The sequence below is a fragment of the Ctenopharyngodon idella genome, chromosome 7 (assembly GCF_019924925.1).
Source record: "Ctenopharyngodon idella isolate HZGC_01 chromosome 7, HZGC01, whole genome shotgun sequence".
NCBI lineage: Eukaryota > Metazoa > Chordata > Actinopteri > Cypriniformes > Xenocyprididae > Ctenopharyngodon > Ctenopharyngodon idella.
Genome location: NC_067226.1, coordinates 39,150,278 through 39,159,693, shown reverse-complemented (window position 1 = coordinate 39,159,693; position 9,416 = coordinate 39,150,278). Strand labels below are relative to the sequence as shown.

Genomic DNA, 9,416 nt, shown 5'->3' with positions numbered 1-9,416 from the left:
TGGTTCAGTAAAACATTGTTTAATAAAAAAAAAAAAAAAAAAAAAAATTGTTTTGTTTTCTCACTCTGCTCTACCAAACCTGTACCGAACCATGATTTCAAAACCAAGGTACGTACCGAACCGTCATTTTTGTGTACTGTTACACCCCTAGTAAACAAATATGAAAAAAAAAATTGTTTAGTAAATGAAATTAAAGGATTTAAATCTCTGTGATGAAGAAAAATCCTATAGTTTAGACTCTCAGTTGTCATGAGGCTGAGTCAGTCTGGCAATCCTACACACAGAGGCATGCAGGTTCTGCTCTGGTCTAGTCTGCACCCTCTCATTCATAAAGTCTAAACCATTGGCGACACATCATTTATTTACTAATGCAGTGATGCATGTCCAACCTGACTGGCAGGCTGCTGCTGGATTGGAATTGTGGGAAATCATATAATTGCTTCTTTCACTAACGGAAAAGAGGCTCACTCGATTTCTCTCTCTCTCTTTATAATTGGTCTGCAGACACTGTTATTTTCTTTCTGTAAAATAATATTAAAAGACAATGGGAAAAAAGGCAAAATTCATTTCCTTTTAATGAAGTCTTACTTTAGACAGTGCACTCCTTTAATCGCACATAGTATATCATCTACACACAAACACATACACAGCTTTTAATGAAACGCATACATTGAGTATCACTTTATTTTACGGAACTTGCATATACATTAATGAAAAATATGTAACAGAGTTTAAATTAAATTCATCGAACAGGAAGAACCAACGTCCAAAAATAACATTGTGCACTAATGAGTTTTTCTACTAAAAGTAACACACTGTCACAATCACACCAGGCTCTCCTTCACTCATCCCATCATCACACATACCAGAACACTGAACATGGACTACATTTCCCATCATCCTCCCTGGCACTCAATCACACACACCTGACACGCATCAGACCTCATCACCGGCACTATAAATAGAGCACACACTCAATCAGGTGTGTTTCAATCAGTGCCCTAGCTTGTGAATCAGTATATTGTGTTCATTAATTCAGGCATTAGTAAGGACAGTAAAGGATACTGGCTTACTGCACATTGGGACATTGATAACTCTATTTCTGGTGATGTTATGTCTTCATTGTACAGCATCACTACTGGTATTTATGAACAACAGCAGAGCTGATATCTTTCTGACATTACGTGTAATGTTATTTAAAGTACATCATATACTTTGCTTGTTACATATACTGTATGTGCAACATTTCAGCTGTAAATAAATTATAAATGTTAGCAGATTATGTTCATTACCTGTCTAGCGATGTATGTTTATGCTGAAATAAAATAATGGTTTGAATTTTTAAAAACAAATATCGTATGTCGTTATGTGTAGTGAGTTGGCTCACGTGATTAAGGGAACATAGTGAGCATCGATGCTCCCTGGTTTTCACGGTGCATTGTGGGACTTTCTAGAGAGCGAATGTTTTAATGCCCTGGAAGGATTCTGTGATTGAGACAGCCCTTAAAATGGCCGACTCCCTGATCAGTGCACTGACTACTGAACTAGGAACCTGATTGAAATGTATCCTCAGTCACTGTCTGGCCTTGTTGGATTTTACAGACCACTACCTGCTACTCGATTTCTTATCCTGTTACCGCTTCCAAGTCGATCTCCACTCAGTTCATTCATCTCAGGATAAGCAAGTACTGTTATTCAGTCATCCCGTCTCAACATGTCTCCTTTGTGTGTGTGCTCTGCAAGTCTCAAAATTAACAATAACATCTATTCTTTTCATCTACAATCTCCAGAATCATTACTTACCTGTTTTACGATTGTGTTCCTGCCAAAATTGTTAATAAACACAGTTTTGGAGTTTTACCTGCATGTTTTCTGATCATTTACATCTGGGTCTGTACAACACACACACACACACACACACACTCTCTAAACCTACCATCACAGAAATATTTCTGCTATTTTAGATTTTTAAAAAAGATTCTGTATAATAAGCTTGTTTCCACGTGGGGACAAAAAATGTCCCCACAAGGTCAAAATGAACTGGGTATTATACTTGTGGGGATATTTGGTCCACATAACATGGGAATACCAGGACCCCCCAGAATGAATTATCCAGAATCAATTTTTGAGCAAGTACATAACCAGCCAGTGTTCAAAACTATCTCCTTACCTTAACCTGATTCACAACGGTAAGCTTGTAATAATGTTTTATAATAAAACCGGTACTGGTGGGTTTCCACAGGAAATTAGAGTATGCAGCCGATCATCTTTGTGTCATTACGTCATGTCTGTTTACATAAAGGAGTACCACTGTAAAACAGTTGTTCTAACTAACCTTTTTTAGTAAACTTTACTTAATGTCCAAGAAATTGTTGAACTTACTTAAAACAATTTAGTAATCTTTACTGTTTGCATGCTATGCTTTGTTACCATTTCGTCAAGCAAAAAAAAAAAAAAAAAGGGCGGGGCAAAAGTTTTTTAAGGCGGGGCAATTCTTAATAGACTTTTCACTAATTTTCTCCACTTCTGCAGTTATCTTTCTTTAGTTGCATTCACTCATTTTCTTAAAGTGATCTTGAACGTTAAATTATCAACAACTAAAACGTTTGGGATAACGTCACATAAGTTGACCATAAATTCATGTTGATTTCCTAAAATTTCTTCTTACCATTTTAGTGATTAGCGTTTCCTTTGGTTGTGCACTTGGAATTTCACTTATATTATTATAACTCTCTTCCAATTGATTTCTAAACAGGAAATTACAATTATTTGTGGTTTCAAAAGTAGAGACATTAAATAGATCGCTTTTAAAAAGTGACATAATTTGGCACTGAACCAATAATTAATTCAAACTTTGTGTAAAATTTTGGTTTATTAGATCATATCAGTAACATATATATATATATATCATAAACGCCATACTATTGTGAAACATCAAATTTTTGAGGGGGTTGATTCCTCTCTAGTTGAGCCAGTGTGCGACATTCAACATTCAGCATGCAAAACACAACAATGGTAACAGTTACATTTTTTAAATTTTTATTAATAAGACCATTACAATTTTATTTGCTGTCATTGTTGGGGTAATACTGACACAAGACAGCAAATAAAATTATAAAATAAAGCCACAAACAGTAAAACAAAGCAATTACTTTATTTGTGCCGCAATGTACTCTGGGAGTATACTTCCTCAGATCACAGATAGAATTAAGTTGACAAAACTTAAATGGTTTAAGTAAGAGTAAAGCTTACTTAATTGAATTAAGGCAACAAGTTTGCACAATTGAATTAAGTAAACTGAACAAATTTATTTTTACAGTGTAGTAGGCTAAATCACGTGAGGATGGCGGGTCATTTATAGCCTTTTCTCAGAGCAGCTGCAATAACTAAACTTATCATTTTGATGGCGGATTGTAATCCAGAAAGGTCCAAATGACAGTCATCAGTGACAACTGGAGATTCACCTGTAGTCAAAAGCAAAAGACTTCGAACTGCGGAGTGGCTACAGAAATAGAAATCTACAGGTAATTCTAATACACACTAAATACATAGTCACGCAATGCTGATGTTGTTAATATTAACAATTTGAGAACAAAGTATAACAATAATAATTTGCATGGCTTGACGTTATCCGAGCTAAGCAATCGTAAGATTTAATCACCATTGGCAGCATGATTTATTGTAATGCTTTTTTTCTCAGAACAAAAGTAGCAGACTTGTTTAGATGACATTTTCCTGTGAAAATTCTTATTTTGGTCATACTTCCAAGACGTAGAATCTGTGATTCCGAAGTACAGTATCCACATTGGTGTGGTGACTGACAGCAAACATTAGCAAACATCCGCTCTGAGGAGCCGTGCCGATGCACAACCCACGTAAAGATGATAATTCCACAAATAACTGCAAAAGCAGGTTTCAAACAGAGATGGCGACAAAGAGGCAAAACTTACAGACTGCAGTTTTAAATTGTGCCTTTAATGCACATAGATCTGCCTTTGATGCACTTAGAATCTGAATGCCATAAACATACAAAAGCCCCTGCCAAACCATGACAAGTTTGATGTGTAGCTGGCAAGTACACTCTTAAAAATAAAGATTCCAAAAGTTGTTTCCCCCACCCACAACCCCCAATTCTTCCTTCTTTGTGATTACTTTGTGCATCCGAAAATGCATACTTCCCACTGTATAGGTAGGCAAAAAAACAGTATGTGACAAGAGTAGTATGTCTGAATTCACAGTACTCATAAAAGAGTAGGCAAAAAGTACCTAGATAACCTACTACTTCCAGCGAGATTCTGAAGTGTGCATACAATGGACACTTTACTATCCCATGAGGCCACGGGAGAGGATTTGTGAATGGCAGTGAAGCTGGTAGGTCACATGACAGTGACAACATGCGGAATGTAGTATGTCTGGATTACATTCATACTACACACATTTATACTATATAAAGTATACTTTTGAAGCCATCGCAAAGTAATTACTTACTGAAAATAAGTCCCTACTCAAGAAAGTATGTGATTTCTAAATTTGTATCTAAATGTTATATAAAAGTAAATGCATTGTTCTTGTTCAATGGGTTTCTTCTCCCATCTTACTCTATATAAACTTTTCATTTTTAGTTAGTGCAATGACATTTTTTATGTAATATGACATTATTTGTGAGTATGTATTTGTATCAGCAAGATTACATGAGCTGTAAAATCAGTGCTCTACAGTAGAATCCAGTCAAGGTCATGACCCGCAGTGAATCTTGATTCTGGTGATGTTTGGTTCAGTCGGACGGTTCTTAATGGGTCTGCGGCGGGTCAAAGCAGCACAGAGCTCATCTGATCCACACCATCTCACACAGATCCCCGTGAACATGAAGGTGAGCAGAGCCGGTTCAGACTGACACAGACCGAGAGAAGGTCAGACTGGCACTGCTTTTCTTCGAGCGAAAGCGAACACTCGTTATTGGCCAGATCCGAGTAAGTTCGGCCAGCTGACAGACTCTCCTCTGGGCTTAAATTACTGCGGTCCACGTCACAGCTCTTCTCACTGCATTGTGTCAGTGTGTGTTCGAGCATGTGATAGATTTCTCTGAGCCAGCCAGTAAGTGTGTATGTGTGTGTATAACCACTGCTGAGCGTGTGAGAACTGCATGTGTGCTCTTGAGCGAGTGCATAATACACGTCTCGCTGCCGCTGAATGTGTGCTTGCTGCCCGGTGAGACCGATGAACAGAGCTGAGCATCTAACGGAGCTGACCTTCAGCAGTCCTGGTGAGGACGACAAGGATGTTTGAAAAACACTTTGATCCATTTTCTGACATTGTGGCTTTGTGCAAGTGAACAGCCTTCCTGTCATTCAGTGAAATAGAGTCAACTGCTTTAGACCAACAAGCACTTACGTTGAATTAGATGCAGTGGCAAGTACTGGAATGACACTGCAAAAATATGCAACATACACTGCCATTCAGAAGTTTGAGGTCGGTATAATTTGTTAGTGTTTTTAAACATTTATTCACATTATTTATTCAAATGCATAATTACATGCAAGTAACCCTAAACCAAACCCTAATGCTAACCTTAACCCTATAGTCAGGTGCATAATTACACTGTAACGAGGACCAAAATTAATGTTCTTATGCGTGCAAACTTTTTGTTGCTCATATACAAGTAATTCAATTCAAAATTGTTTATGAAAATGTAAATATAAATAGGAAGTCACAGTATGCACTATTTTCCCATGCTCAAACAGCAACATTACACATGAAGGAAAGTTGAAATGTTAAAAAAGAAAAGAAAAAAAAGCACATAATAGGACCCCTTTAATATTCGAGCTAAATTCTGCAGGAACAATACCTCAACCTGCTTCACCAGAATCATTTAAAGACCTCCTGTGGAGAAAATCAAGTTTAATGTTAATGTTGTTCATTTGTCTATGTAGTGTTTTTAATATGCTTTAAGAGAAACCATGTGCAAATTAATATGTCAACACCATTACTGAGTATTTTCTCCTTAAAGGGGACCTATTATGCAAAATTCACTTTTGCATGGTGTTTGGACATAAATGTGTGCTGGCAGTGTGTGTACACAACCACCCTATAATGATAAAAATCCAACCACTCCTTTTTTTCAATCCCAATAAATCATAAGCAGTGGCTGCGTCCGAAACCGCCTACTCAATGAGTAGGTACTTAATTTCAATAAGTACTTACTTAACGAGCGCTAAAGGAGTAGGTACTTAATAGCCAAATCTCGTTGAGTATGAATGCGATCCGAAAATAATCCGCCATGTTGACGTTATCATGTGACCTACGACGTTATCTCAAGCGCAACAACTTAAAAGATATGAGTGACAGGTTTAATTCATCTATCTGTAAATATCTTGATATTGATCAAACTTGCTTATTTTGTGGTCTTGTTGAAGAAACAGCTGCCAGTAATTTTGTAATTGTAGTACAACTAATATATTTTGGGTTAATTTAAAGTTCTTATATTTTTATAATGTGAGTTTATTTTTTGTTGAATATGTTGTTAATTTCTTTATTTTATATGCAAAAATGTTCATCCACAAGCAAAAGTGGCATACATTTAATTTGTTTTCCTTTTTTCTTGTTGAATTGGCTCTAGTTTCATCCCTCAGGCTTATAAATAATAAATACTTTTATGCATTATGATGTATTCAAAATATTTAACCTTATCATCATGCTTTATGTCTGTGTATATAATCTCAAACTATGATGTATACAAACACATGTTTGTTTTTTGTCATTATTATTGTTTATTGTTACCTAGTTCGGTTTTCTTCAGTGTTATCAATGTCTGAAGCCAAAGAAGATATCAGCAGCTGCTCGAAGATCTCGCCTTTGGAGAAGACTGATTTTATACTCAAAAAAATGTAAGTATAACTACTTAAAATTAAGATTATCCCAGAATGAACTGCTTTGCTAGCCCACCCCAACACTTACACACAATGATATTGATAAATGCTGACCAATACTTCATTATATTACTTTTCATTTTACTTCTTTAGTAAAACAAGCAAACCTAATGTTTTGTCATATGACATAGCTATGCATGAATACACACTAGACAAATACAGCTGATGTGAATACATCTCAACTTACAGTCAATTCATGCATTAATTCATTGCTTAATAAAATATATAAATTTACTGATAATAACAGCATAATTAATAAAAAAAAGTAAAAGAATTAATAAAAGTAATAATGACAATAAATAAATGCATATACAAGTCAACAACACATGAAACGAATAAAAAGCTTTATTGAAATTTATTGATCTAACAATCACGTATTTACAATCCTACTGCCATCTCACACAGCTGTGCCAATTCTGCAGCTTTATTCTGATGAAGCAGCTGATGAACACCTTCATCCATCATGTCCCTCACTGCTGCTCTTCTCAGTGGGGACATCGTTGATCCAGAGGATGATGATGGACCCCTGAACCCCACAACCTTGAAGCAAGAGTGGGAGAAGATGTGCAGGACAATCTGGCTGCTGCTGTGTCTGCTGCAAACATTCATGTGCTCTCCATCAGCATGACTAAATAAACAGATTAAAACATTTTACAATTCATTAATGTCAGCATTCTGTTTCTTGCCATATTTCATTTAATATTTTTACAATTACTTGCTAATTTTTGTCGTAGCTTCATTACTTTTGTGGTGTGGTGGGCTAAACCACTGAGCTGGTCAGCAGAAGGTTGCTGGTTCAATCTCTGCAGCATCACCTCCAGTCACTTGGAAGGAGGAGTGATGGAGCGTCTCGTCCATGGCTCTACACCATTTCCAGGACCTGCTGTGGCTCTCCATCCTCAGTGCTCACACCAGTCTGAGGACATTTCACATCCTACAATAATGCACAAATATAATACAAAAGCAGTCATCTTAACAGCACAGTGTCATTTGATTTCTGTATTAGAAGTAACAAAATGATCTTACTTTATATTTTTGTTTCAGGTTTTCCTTTTTTGCTGCAGTCACCTTGTCTTGTAGGTCCTGCTTCACCACAAAGCTCTGCAGCAAATGCACAGAAATCAAGATTCAGAAAAGTGCTGTAATAACTCTGTTTAAATTACAATAATTAAAATAAACTAGACTTTAGATTTAAATAGACTTATTCATTTCTGTAGTATCCTCACTCAAAGCCTTTGATGGCAGCATTCCTTCATCAACGGATAAACACACGTGTGATCATCTGTCCCTGTTACATCCAGACAAGATTCAAGTTTCCTCTGAGATTTATGTGCTTAAATCTACATTTACATGTTGATGATGTGTTAACTCTCTTTTTATCCAATACAAATGTTCCTTAATTTACCAACAGTACTAATGGACAAATAAAATAGATTAAACTTATGTTTATTTTATGTAGATTTATTTATTTACGTTATTTTCATTCATGTAATGTAAGCATCCTGTCAGATGTTAAATAAACATTTAATAAGCACCTTTAAGATGTGGTTTAGAATATGTAAATCCACTTCGGAGAATTAAGTTATGTGTGTTTACTAGAGCTCCCCTGTTATCATAATAAATCGTGTTTTTACTGTAAAATCACAACTATAGTGTCTAGCATCTTTACACATTCAGCGGTTTACTCTACAGTAGTTCAACAAATGCTATTTTATTACAAGGAACCGTGTTTTTAGTTTTCAATACTCACATTTGAAAGCATCCGTGCCGCTTTTCTCCTCCGTGTTCAATTATGACGTATCCTCTCCCGTGGCCTCCTGGGATAGAAAAGTATCGATCGAGGAACACTTCAGAATCTGGGCGGAAGCAGTAGGCCATCCGGGAACTTCTCAACTACTCATTTATGATTACTGAGGTTTCTGACATACTTAATTGCTCGCCTACTGCTTTTTCCCTATTATATAGTAGAGAAGTAGGCGGTTTCGGACGCACTTTAAGTAGACGCACGTCCGCATCTCGCGAGAATTAGTACGTCACCCAGGTAATTTTCGCCTACTCTTTTTGCTTCGGACATACTTATTCGCTCGCCTACTGCTTTTCCCCTACTAAATAGTAGAGAAGTAGGCGGTTTCGGACGCAGCCAGTGTCTCAAAACAAGCCGTTTCCAGATCCCTGGCAGTGTGACGTCATATTAGCCACAGACCCCGCCCATGATTGTTGACAGACACTGCCGTTTTAACATAGAACTGCCCTGAGCGAGTTCACAGCCAGTTGTACAGTCCGCCATTGCTGCACTGACAAGAATGTTTCCCAAGCGTTTTAGGTGTTCTGTAGCTCGATGGATTAATCCACATAGTTTATTAATCTGAGCCACTGAAGATGAGGTGGATTAATTTTGTTTTTGAAGAAAATGCTCCCTCAACTCTACCGAAATTCGTTTATGTCTGCGCGAATCATTTCACACCGGACTGCTTTGTGAGCGTATGACAA

At 36.7% G+C, this 9,416-nt stretch overlaps 1 long non-coding RNA gene across 4 annotated transcripts; it reads right to left on the bottom strand.

The window, feature by feature from the left end:
- Nucleotides 1–7,418: 7,418 nt before the first annotated feature.
- On the bottom strand, nucleotides 7,419–9,063 carry LOC127515861 (uncharacterized). Of its 4 annotated transcripts, XR_007930873.1 has the most exons (5): nucleotides 8,677–9,063; nucleotides 8,153–8,214; nucleotides 7,953–8,027; nucleotides 7,670–7,860; nucleotides 7,419–7,554 (listed from the first exon to the last, which is right to left on the bottom strand). It is a non-coding gene; the product is annotated as an uncharacterized LOC127515861 (long non-coding RNA). The 4 variants fall into 4 exon arrangements; XR_007930872.1 differs by having other exon boundaries at nucleotides 7,420–7,554; nucleotides 7,953–8,214; XR_007930871.1 differs by lacking the exon at nucleotides 8,677–9,063 and having other exon boundaries at nucleotides 7,420–7,554; nucleotides 8,153–8,420.
- Between the last annotated feature and the right edge of the window lie 353 nt (nucleotides 9,064–9,416).